General features: G+C 43.6%; 1 long non-coding RNA gene across 1 annotated transcript in view; it reads left to right on the top strand.

The window, feature by feature from the left end:
• The window catches only part of LOC134738519 (uncharacterized), a 32,364-nt gene extending 24,749 nt beyond the window's left edge, over positions 1–7,615 (top strand). The window contains exon 3 of the long non-coding RNA XR_010124252.1: positions 7,231–7,615. This is a non-coding gene — a long non-coding RNA (uncharacterized LOC134738519). The remainder of the gene's footprint in view (positions 1–7,230) is intronic.
• The last annotated feature ends 4,427 nt before the right edge of the window (positions 7,616–12,042 follow it).

The raw sequence follows: 12,042 nt of genomic DNA, 5'->3' as shown, positions 1-12,042 counted from the left end.
CATGCTGGCCTTTTTCTCTCTAGGTTTCCTGACTCAATAGTAAAAATGGATGAGCCCAATTTTTATTCCCAGTGCCAGGAGGAAAATGGTAGGGTTACAGCCTACTGCAGATATAGTTGGACAAGATTCAAACCAGGCAAGGGAAATTGCCATGCTTCTGCCCAAGAGATCATGGGGCCTTGGGCAGCTTCACCATGGGTGAAATGCAAGACCAGAGTCCAGGCATAGAGCCTGTTTGAGGAAATGGTGGAGCCTATGGGGCAACTCATTCCTTCATCCCAATAATATACATTGATATTTTAGAGTACTTCTGATGCTTTGGCATTTAAGCTTCTTCCACACTCTTACCTCCAGGATAGAGAACAATAATAATTATAGATACTATTCACATTCACATTCACAGTCTCGTTTAGAACTTGCAAAAGCTCTATGAGGTAGGTGTTCCTATTGGGCCATTTTAAAGATGAGAAAACTGAGAACTGGGGAGGGTAAATCATGTACTCTAGTTTAGCAGTGAATTAGGGTTCACATGCAGACAGTTGGACTCTAGAGTCAGACAGACCAGTATGAGCATAAAAAAGTTATTTTGCCTTGCTGACTTTCTGTCTTCTATGACACAGAGATCATGGTACCCATCTGACTGTCCTGTCTATAGCCAATACTAAAGACTGGCAGTTAGCACTATTATTAATGAGTAAGGAGCTGCCAGTCTGTCATCCCTGAGTTCCAATCCTGCTCTGCTTCTTAACAGCTATGCCCCTAGGGCAAATCATTTAACCTACCTGGGCTCATTTTTCTTATGTGCAAAATGTCCACCTTACAGGGTTACCAAGAGGACTCAAAAATCAATGCAAAGCTCTCCAAAGTGGAGCACACACACTCCAAGGTGGGGCTCATGATGATCCACTGCGGTACAGAAATAATTAGAATTTCTACTTGTAATTGATTTGTCTCCAAAGAAACTTAAGCTTTCCTAATATTTATGTATATACAGACACTTGCCACCCACTTTTTTTTTTTTTTTTTTTTTTGAGACAGAGTCTCACTCTGTCGCCCAGGCTTGAGTGCAGTGGTGCAATCATGGCTCACTGCAGCCTCTATCTCCCTGGCTCAAGTGATCCTCCTACCCCAGTCCCCTAAGTAGCTGGGACCGCAGGCATGTATCACCACACCTAGTTAAATTTTGTATTTTTAATAGAGACAGGGTTTTGTCATGTTGCCCAGGCTGGTCTCAAACTCCTGAGCTCAAGGGATCTGCCCACCTCAGCCTCCCAAAGCACTGGGATTCCAGGCATGAGCCACCACGCCCAGGCTTATATTTGATCTGTATGTCAACTCTTTTCTTTATTTTGCAATGCAAAGTAGCTGCTGACACCCCCTCATTCATTCACTTGCTTTTAGTGAATTGCCTTGTGTGGCAATTTTTATGTGCCTGGGTAAATTTACGGGTTATAATACCAAGTTTTATGACTTAAAAAACATTCCTGCTAAGAATCTATTTATTAAAATACTAATAGGTAAATATAAGTGAGCAGCCGGAAAATGATGGAACTCACCCTTCTTCCACTTCTGTTTGGGTTCTTCATGCACCACCTTAAAAGGCAAAATAAATGATGGTATGAACCATGCTGACAAAGCACTGCCCACCACCCATTCAAAGGAAATTATCATAAAATGGTTTGGAATATGGATTTATACCCATTCTTATTAATCACAATTTTTTCCCTATGTCTAACTTGTACCTGGAGATACCATCTAACGATAGTACATGGCCACCACAATTAGCAACACATCAAATATTATTTATTGTAACTTAATTTCCTCCTTTAAAAATTGCTTAAAAATTGCATATGTTTCATAAGATACTCAAAACACACCCTTTGATATTGTGTAAGTGGCTAATCAAATGTAATGATATCAGTGGCATATGCTTCAAATCACTTTTGTAGATGGGGTGTACAATTTTAAAAGTGTAGGGACACCTAAGATTATGTATATAATATACTAATTAACTCAAAATCTGCCATGCAGTAGCTTCTCAATAAACAGCAACTGTTATTAACAATTTCCTATTTATTGGGCACTTACTGCATACAATTTTTTTACAAATCTTAAAACACTTTTGTTATGAAAAATTTCAAACACCCAAAATATAGAATCATTTAATGACCCTCATGTACCCAAACCCAGCTTCAGCAATCAACATCATTTTGCCAGTCTTGTTTTATCCCTTCCCCCACTTATTTTTCCAAACTATTTTAAAGTAAATCTTAGATCCTTTCCCCTGTAAAGAGCTCTGCATAGATCGCTAACCGATAAAGACTTTGGTTTAACCACCTTCCCATTTTCACACTAAAATTATCTTAATGTTACATTACGCATTGTAACACACACACACTAATTATCTTAATATCATCACTGTGCAATTATTATTATTATATTTTGGAAATGCAAATATGATCAGATTCCTCCAGGGGTACCCCATCGTCTCTCCTTCACAACCATACCCACTCTCTACACAGAGGCAAAATCTAATACCACCTGCTCCTTCCACCCCCACCCCCAAACCCCTGCTTTTTCCTCCACGCTCTGGGCATATTCCTTCTGGAGTCCCTGAAATACCTTCTTCAGTCCCTCCCTGCTCAGCACTCCGTCTGGCTGGATCCTTTCCCTGTTCTCCCCAGAGCCAGCTCCTTCTCAACCTTCAGGCCTCAGCTCTAGGTCACCTTGGCAGAGGGGCCTTTCCTGACTGTCCACGCAGGACCCTAGCTGCCGTTTTTGCTCCTCCACTGTGATGAGTGCTCATATGTCTCTGAGCACTCATCACAAAGCTAAGGTTTTCAGCTTGCTTCTTGCCTGTCCCCATCATTGACCGGGAAGAGCTGGGTCTGTTCTATTCACTAGCCTTGTCCTGGGGTTGAGCTCAAGGCCTGGGAGATAGTGGCAGACCACATATATTGTTGAACAGAAAGGAACAATGAAACCATGATCTTACCCCCTGCTTCCTGCTCATTCCCATCTTATCTTCCAGCATCTGTTCTTGCTTCTCCTCCAACCTGTACCATCTTCCACCTCCCTCTCAACGGCCCACCTGTCCTTTACTACATCTTCTCCATCCCACAAGATTCAGATAAGGTGAGACCTCCTTTGGGAAGCCTGAGCTGCCTCTGTCCTCACTTCCCTCACCAAGTTCATTGTATCATTTGTGTACCTCTCACCCTCACAACATGCTGTGCTCCTGTCCTACTCATCTTTGTAGTCCTGCACAATGCCTGGAGCACAAGCTTGGGATCTCCATCAAGTTTTTAGGACCAAACAAAGGAATTATTCAGGGTTGGAAAGCAGAGTTAAGCCTAAAGGACAAGGGAATGCAAAGTAAATAATACAGCAGGGATCAAGGACAGGGCCCAAGGACATAATGGAATGTCACACCAGGAAGGTTTGGATCAGTTATTGAGATCTAAATGCTGAACAAGTGAGAAGTTTCCAGGCTTCCATTTAAGGATGTGCCAGATGCGATCTCGGGGAGATGAAACCCTTTAAACAAACCTAGAATAATCAGAATATAAGCTCCACTAGGAAGAAGCTTTTCTAGGGGAGGAATTTTTATCTGTACCATTCACTGCTGTATCTACCATGCTTGGTACATATAGTAGGTGCTCAATTAAGATTTCTTGAATGAATAAATACATGGATAAATAAACTCAGGGCTGGATGAAGACAAGGCAGAGATACAAACTGGAGACAAACAGAGGCGGGATAATAGCTATTTCCTCAGCAGCCATGGAAAGCACCTAAGAAACAAGACACAAACCTGCCAACCCTATGATGGTCAATACCAAACCTACTTCATTTAAACTTATATTTCCAGTACCCAACAGTCTCTGGCTCCTAACAGTGCTCAAAAATTTGTTGTGGAATACATGGCTGCTTTTGCAAGATGAGTGCCAGCATTATTTACCTTCAAATGAATTAGAGTTTTCAATGCTTTTCATGTCTTTAGTGAAAATTCTATATTAGTTCAATTTCTAAGTTTTTGTTAGCTCTGTTTTTAAGTGTTGGATCAATTCCAACTTATCAATCAAGGTCAGAGTTGTCATTAGAGCATCTGCTTTGCTAACATGAGTGTGTTTATATTTTATTGAGCTTTCTATTTTTACAAGCCTGACATACTAGTACATGCCAGGCCATCTCCAGATCAAGAAACTATAAATGGAACAGCAGCATTTTATGAGCTATTAATAGATTGTCAATGAGAAAAGAGGAGAGGCTTTGAAGATACATAGATTTGGCAAATTTTACATTAAACAAAGAATTATTCAGTACAGGATTGCTCAGAGCCTTTGTTGTATTAATGTGAAATTATGATTCCACGAAGAGAGGGTTTCAGAAGATGTAGTTCTCCAAGTTGTTTATTGGCAGAACCCTATGTTAGGTGTTTTTCATAGGACACCATTTAGCAATTCTGAGGTTATTGTTCCCAGAGCATGGCTTAGAAACACTGTTTTCCAGAATACCAAACCATGAAGCTTTTTGCATTTTCCAAACCACTTAGTTTGCTTAAATAACTGTTCTACCATAATTAAGGGAGGTGTGCACTTATTCACACTTCTCACCCACTCCTCTTAAGAACAGAAACACAAGAATCCAGAGAGATTGGGCTTTGATATGAGCTTGACTTAGTACAAATTACAGATTTACCACTTAACAAATTGTATAACATCCTACAAATTAATTACTTCTTAGCTTTAGTTTTCTCATCCATAAAAATAAGAACAATGACAGCACAGTAGACAGACGCCACAGTCATCATGGTCAGTGATATCTTTGACAGGGCATGGCAACGCCTGGCACAGAGGAGGTAATAATTCATTCATGGAGTATCAGGCACAGTGGAGACTCTGGATGCAGCTATAAACAAAACAGACTGAAGTCCCCTGTCCTTGGGAGATTCTAGCCCAGCCGTGATAGATAGAAAGGTAGACAGAGGTGGACAGGACTCCCCAGATAGTCCCCAAAGTATAGCCAGGGTGGACACCAGAACTCTAGGGCAACATGGGTAGTCTCTGGCCAAGTTCCTGGTGAAAGGAAAGCTATGAATTGTCCTGTTGCCAAGACCCACCTGAATGCTGCCTGTGTACTGTCGCTATAGCCTAATTAGTGGCAGAGGATGCCTTGATCCCTCCTGCTCCCCAGTATGATGGGGGCTCAGAACAGCAGAACACCTGTGCAGCCTCACACTAGAGTGTCTTTGGACACACACGCCAGCCAGCCCCATAGTGAGGACCAAAGACACAAGGAGATCATTTCCAGTCAAATTCATCAATTGTAATGAAATCTCCACGTTTGCTGCTAGAGACTGATCCCACAGATACTTGCAGATGATAAAGCCAGACCAGGAGGCTAGAGCCCTGTTTATTATAAAGAGGCTCCTGCAACTTTTTGAAACGGCAACCCACACCTCAATGAGCAGATGCTCTATGCTGTTTTGTACTTGTCTCCCAATGATGGAGCCAAATGATCCACCGAGCTGCCTGCATGTTCTCCATCACCTGCCTGCCTGGAAGATGGAGAAGTTAGTTTCTAACTGCACTTAATTTTTCTCCTACTGCTTGCCTCCCTCCCATGGCAGCTTTCTTACAGGCACTGGGCATTTAACTGTACATGCCACTATTCATCGTGCCCAGAGCTTAAGCAGGGGCTGCTGGCCCTAGCTTCTTCACACTGTAGGCTGAGCGTGCTCTGATTCCTGTCCCATCTGCTTCATGAATCATAGTTCATGTTCTCATGATTATCTCATGTTTTGGGCTCAAGAGGGAGATCCTAGCAAGCTCAAGAAGAAGGTGAAGTTTTTAGTTTGCAACAAATGAGGAACACAACTGTGCATACTTCCTTTGTATATCAATTAGCAGCATATGGTGAGAGCCAAACACACTAATAAAGTTATAAAGAAATATAGGGGTTAGAGAGACAGATGCTTCCTCATAGGTGCCGGCAAGAGCGCATGCTGTTAACGTTGCAATTTCCCAGACAGATTGTCTGAACACCTGCGGATGTTCAAGGGCCCTCCTACTCTCAAGTACTCTCCTTGGTGTCTCTTTCAACAAGATCATCATAATTCAGGGAGGGGTATGGTGTTTAGGGTGGAGAGGCTATGTGACAAGTTTCATCTCACACCTGGGGTTGGCTAGAGTGCTGTGTTGAGAAGGATTCTGAGGCTGCACTTGGGCTCAGCGGGAACAAAGACAGTGTTTAGTTATTGTGTTTGTCACAACGAGGCACGGAGCAAGAAAAAGCACATGCACACATTGGACCTGTCTGTGAATGGAAAGAGCCCTCACTGAGAAACCAAACATCTTGTGGTCCTGAGGAAGTCATTCCCTTTCCTCAGCCTTGGTTTCCTGATCTGTAAAATCAAGATGGTGATAATATTTCCATTATGGTGTCATGGTAAAGATCAAACCAATGAAGTGTGTAAAAAGGCTTTGAGAACTAGAAGACATTATGCAAACAGGAGGTAATATACTTGTAAAAATATCTATGTATGTACCTGAGTGTATGTGTGTGCTTGCTTTTCTAATGCTCTAGAGAGAGGTTCTGAACCTTGGCACTTTGACATTTTGTATTGGATCATTCTTTGTTAAGAGGGTCTGGCTTCTGCCTTGGCCTCCACCCACTCAATGCTGGTAGCATTGTACCCCTCAACAGTTATGACCATCAAACATGTCTCCCAGACATTGATTACCAAATGTCTGCTCAGGGAAAAATTGCTCCCAGTTGAGAGCCACTGGCCTAGCACAGTAGTTTCTCCTCTGGCTGCACATTAGACTGACCTGGGGGGCTTTTATAACTATGTCAATGGCAGGCTTCAAGCTCCAACCAGGAAGCTGCTATTCAATTAGCCAGGGACGAGTGGGGCATCAACAGTTATCCCAAGGTGATTCCAATACACATTGCAGAATTGAGAGCCTTTCACAAAAGAAGGAAGGAATCCTTTCTGAGAGAACATAGGTTCTCCTCTCTGAAAAGCTACAACCCCGTGGGTTCCCCAGCTGTGTCTAAGACATGAAGCCACATGGTCCTCTAGGGAAAGGCCAGGGGTCCTTCCTGTGGGGAGAAATCAAGGAGAAGGTTCCCCACGCCCCAAACCAATGTGCAATGTCCTTCCTCCATTTAACCACAAGAATTTTATTTTTCTAATGAGTCTATGAACAATGTATTCTTTCACAGATGACTGAGAGAATGTGACGAAGAAGATAATGAAACAGGATGGATATCCATGCACATCCATCTTGAAGCAACTTTTCAAAGACAATGGAAGCCCTAACATCCCTTTGATGAAACGAAGCTACACAGAAACATAGCAAGTAACATATGACTGGGTACAAATGGTAAAATTAAAGGCAAACATTGTTGATGAGCTCACCAGAGCTTGAAGTATGGAAACACAATATTAGCCTTGGTGGAAAATAACTTCATTGAAATATGTCCTTCCTGCCACACAGCTTTGCTAAGATTCTGAAAGCATTCTGTCTCTTTCAGCCTCTGGCTGTCACCAGGCATTTTCAATAGAATGAACAGAGAAGAGAGTTTGGGAATGAAAGTAAAAGATAATTGAAGTCTTGCCTTGATCTATTGTTACAATCGAATAAGCAGAGACAAATACATGGTCCCTGCTTAGACCCTCATGGAAGCCCTTCAGCTCCTGGGGCCAGTGAAACAGTCAGTCCGTCAGCATATACTTACAGGACACCCACCATAAATAAGTCACCACGCTACGCTCTCCAGGGGATACAAAGATGGATAAGATGCAGATCCTGACTTCTAGCTGTTTGTAGTCTAGTTAGGGACCTATAAAGACATAATCAATAATACTGCATGGCCTGAGCTTAAGTCCAAATGAATGATATCAAAGAGAGACACCAAGCTGGTGGGTTTCACAGGAAACTAAGTAAACATTGGACATAGAGACCCAGCAATGCAATCAGTCCCCCGGCATTGTTTCTTATGAATTGATGTGCACGGGGCTGTTAGTCTCCTGAATGAAGGAGGAAAGCACCCAGCCGAGAGTCATGTGACAGAGAAAAGCTGGAATGATGACTGTCTCCTCCTTGGACACAGCAATCAGCTGTGTCCCTGTGTAAGAGATGGGGGCGTAGAGGAGGCACAGGCAGAAGCAAAGGGGGTGAGACAGAGGATCAGAGGAAAGGGTCACCTCCTCTCTCTGAGTGGTGAACAATGGCGAGACCAGCAGGGACTTGTGGAGGGTGCAGAGAAGGTGAAGCTCTTGCCTTTTGCCATGGAGCAGAAGCAGCCTTCGAGGCAGACCTTGATTTTTCAGCAGAGAGAAACGGGATCTCAATATGTGGCAAGAATATGACCACGGTGCTGCCAGGAAAGCAGCATGAGACTGTACATGTGTGACCTCTGTGTGTCACCCTTTGGGAATTGCTGGACATATTTGGCTTATCTTTTAGGGATCTGTCAGCAGATATCTTCATTCTGAGCTTGGGAGCTGGGGGAATGCTCTATGATACTAGTGGATGAGCAAAAGGAAGGTAACTAAGCAGAAAACACATAGGAGGAAAGCCTGCTTTGAATATGTTTGCCTGTAAAACTATGTGTGAGGCAAGCAGTACTGTAAATAATCAGCATTACACAGGCTGAGACCAACATGTCACTAGGACCAAGCCCCTGAAATCTCTCTTGGCCAAGGAGGTTGTGCTTGAATCATGACCCCTAGCCCTGGGGGTGTCAAAGAGCCTGATCTGGTGCTTCGTGTCACTAGTGAGGCTTTGCTTGGGCCACATGAGACTCCATGGGGGACTTTTGGATTGTTGCTATGGGGCTACCGCCTAGTCCAAGCCCCTTTGTCTGGGGCTACCACTTAGTCCAGGCCCCTTTCTCCACTACCTCTTAACTGGTCTCCTTGCCCCAAGAGCATATGCTTCACACAGCAGCAGAGTAAGCCTTTTGAAACTCCAATTAGACCGCAGCACTGCCCTGCTCAAAAAACTTCCAGTGGCTTCCCTTCTTACTTATGGTGAAATTCACATTTCTTTCCACGCCCATTTGCTCCACAGTGTCTACCCTGCTTCCTTCCCAAACTTTTCCAAACTCTGTCTTGCTCATTTCACTCCAGTGCCAATGGCTCTGGACCTCTCACCCATTTTCTACCTAAGAGTCTTTGCACTTGCTGCCAACATATTATTCCCCATATATTTCATAATTGTTCCATCTCCCCATTCAGGTCTCTACTCAAATATTATGTCTCCAGAGAGCCCCTCCCTGACCATGTTCCCTAAAGAAGCCCCATCGCTTTCTAGCTCCTTATCCTAATTAATATTTCTTCATAGCACTTACCTCCCAAAATCACATTATAAATTTACTTGTTTATTGTTTCTCTCTCATATTAGAATATAAACTCCAAGAGGACAAACTATGCCCAGAACCTAGAACAGTGCCTGCCACATACTAAGTGCACAATAAATCATATTCAATGAAAGATTGAACAACAACCTCTTCCAAAACTACCAGACAAATTGCTGAGAGGTCTCATCCCTCTTTTGAAGGAAGCCACTAACATGCATTGAGCTTCGTGGTTACAAAAGCTCCCCAGGACTTTTGGCCCTAACTGAACAGTCCCGTTTGTTCCCCAACCATCCCAGCATGCATCAGCTCTGGTGGTTTATTAGCTATTTTTGTTTATTTGCTTTTGCTTCTCTCTGACCAGGTGAGTATCATCCCCACAAAACAAGAATCCTGCCTGGTTTGTTAACTGCTACAACCTCAATGCCTGGCAAAGAACAGATGCTCAGTAAATATTTGCTGGACATAAATCCAGCTAAGCCAAGATTCCATTGGTTGGTTAATATTTTGCACCCAAGGGCCAGATCTTACATTTACTATTACTAAATATTAATGTGTTAGGTTCAACTCATCATTCCTGTCCACTCAAATCTTTGAGATTCTGCTTCTGTCATTCAGCATATCACCATCCCTGGCTGTCTATGGAAACTTCATAAAGCTGCCGCCACATCATTTCCAAGCCAGTGACGACAGTAGCAGACAAGTGCTGTCTGTTCCTGCAGACAACCCTCTTCCTGCTTCCTTTTTCTCATTGCTGATCAAGTTGTAAAACTCAGGGTTTAGCCCTGGCCCCCTCCTCTACATACCGCCCTTTTGCTACCCCACTCTTCAAAAGGAGGAGGCACAAAATACACTATGGGCTTGGGAACAGGCTAGACCAAGGTTTGAATCCCCCATTCTTCACTTATTCACTTTGTAAATGCTGTTAATTCCCTTTGCTTCTTGCATTTCAGTTTCCTTCATCTGATACATAGAGATAAACTTAGTACCTCTAGAAGTATTGTGTGGACTCAACGCAGTGACAAAAAATACCCAGTACCATGCCAGGCACTTGAGAAATGTGTGATCTATGTGCATTTAAAACAAAACAAACAACTCTGGCAGGCCAGATTTGGAAATGAGAGGAGAGTGAAACCCAGATATTTCACCAAGACGTTTCTAAGACAAAGTGGAAAAAAAAAAAAAAAAAAAAAGCCCAGTACCTCTACAAAATAGTCTCCAATTAAAGGTCATGTAGACAGTTGTGGCCACTGGTTTAATGTTCCCATTAAAGTCCCCATGCATTCATGTACCTGAAGAAGGGTTGTGGGGCTTGTACATGGAGGACAAAAAAAAGCGGTGAAGTGCATGGGAACACAGGGATACCAGTGGACAGGGCCAACTGGCAGGCCCGTGACTCCTCACTCCGCCCCGCTATCCTTATAGCACCTATTCAGCACGTTCACCCAGCTGGCATTTTTGCATGTACCTAAGACTCATTTAAATAATGGGGCAAACGGTTAAGATGGGGAAATAATCATAAAAAGCTCAGGGAAAGGTATGCAAATAGAAAACTCCACAAACATGGAGGAGGCTGGGAGAACAAAGATAATCAAAGGCATTATCAACACAGCCCAGGTGTGCGCTCACTGGGAGCCTGAGTGGGTGCCAGGCAGGGGAGGAGGGGCAGCCCCTGCCTGCTCAGGGTCTTATGTCTGATTTTATTTATAAGCCTGCTGTCTCTCTCGAGCTCCAAAGAAGCCTGGCAGATGGAGCTCAGCCGTCTTCGGGAGTGGACGAAAGTGTAAATTAGGTGTTTCCCATACTGTCTCTCCTCAATACCTTTCCGATACTGTGTTCACCCTGATACGGCAGCCCCAGAGATGCGTTAAAAATGACATCAAATGTCACTGCGTCTCTGCTCAAAGCTCTCAGTGGCTTTCACCTTCCTCAGAATAAAGGCTACCCTCCTTTCCCTCCAGCTAAGACTGGCCCTCTGACTTCAGCCCCTCCCTCCTTCCTCGCTCTGTCTAGCCTATTCTGCTCTTTGCAGATCCATAAACCCACCCCCAGGGCTCTCGTCTCAGCTCTTTGCTCATTTCTCTCTCTCCTCTTTCAGTCTCGGCTCAAATGTCTTGGTCTCTTAGAGCCTTTCTCTGTTCATGCAGACTAACTGCAAACCCTCCCTCCTCCTGACTCTCCCTTTCCTCGGTTTGTCTTTCTTGGCACTGACCACCATCTAATATAACTTACATTCTGCTTCTAACTTTTACAATCTCTTTCTCCTAACTAGAACATAAGCGCAGTGAGGACAGGGCATTTGGTCTGTATCTCCACTGGCATCTCCCTAGCATTGCCAACTTTACCTGGCACGTGGTGGGCACTTAATAAACAAAGATTTGTTGAATGAATGTCTTTTTGTGGAGTAAAGCTATACACATTTCTCCCTCTTTTTCTTTTTTCTATCTCATCGCCTGCTGAGCTAAAGGAGCTAATTCCTGATGAAAAGCGTATGCGCTGCACCTGGCACAGGATACATACTTAACAATTATTGGCTGACATTATGACTGGACAAGTTTAACCCCTATAAAGTGAGCACTGGCAGCAATGCTATCCTCACTGTGGTGCTCAAGGAGAAACTGAATGAAGATAGTGGCAGAGAGCAAGGCCCGATTTGGTGCTACTGGCACAAGA

This window comes from Pongo pygmaeus, chromosome 18 (genome assembly GCF_028885625.2).
Source record: "Pongo pygmaeus isolate AG05252 chromosome 18, NHGRI_mPonPyg2-v2.0_pri, whole genome shotgun sequence".
Lineage (NCBI taxonomy): Eukaryota > Metazoa > Chordata > Mammalia > Primates > Hominidae > Pongo > Pongo pygmaeus.
Note: the sequence above shows the minus strand (reverse complement) of the source record. Positions and strands in the feature narration are given on the sequence as shown.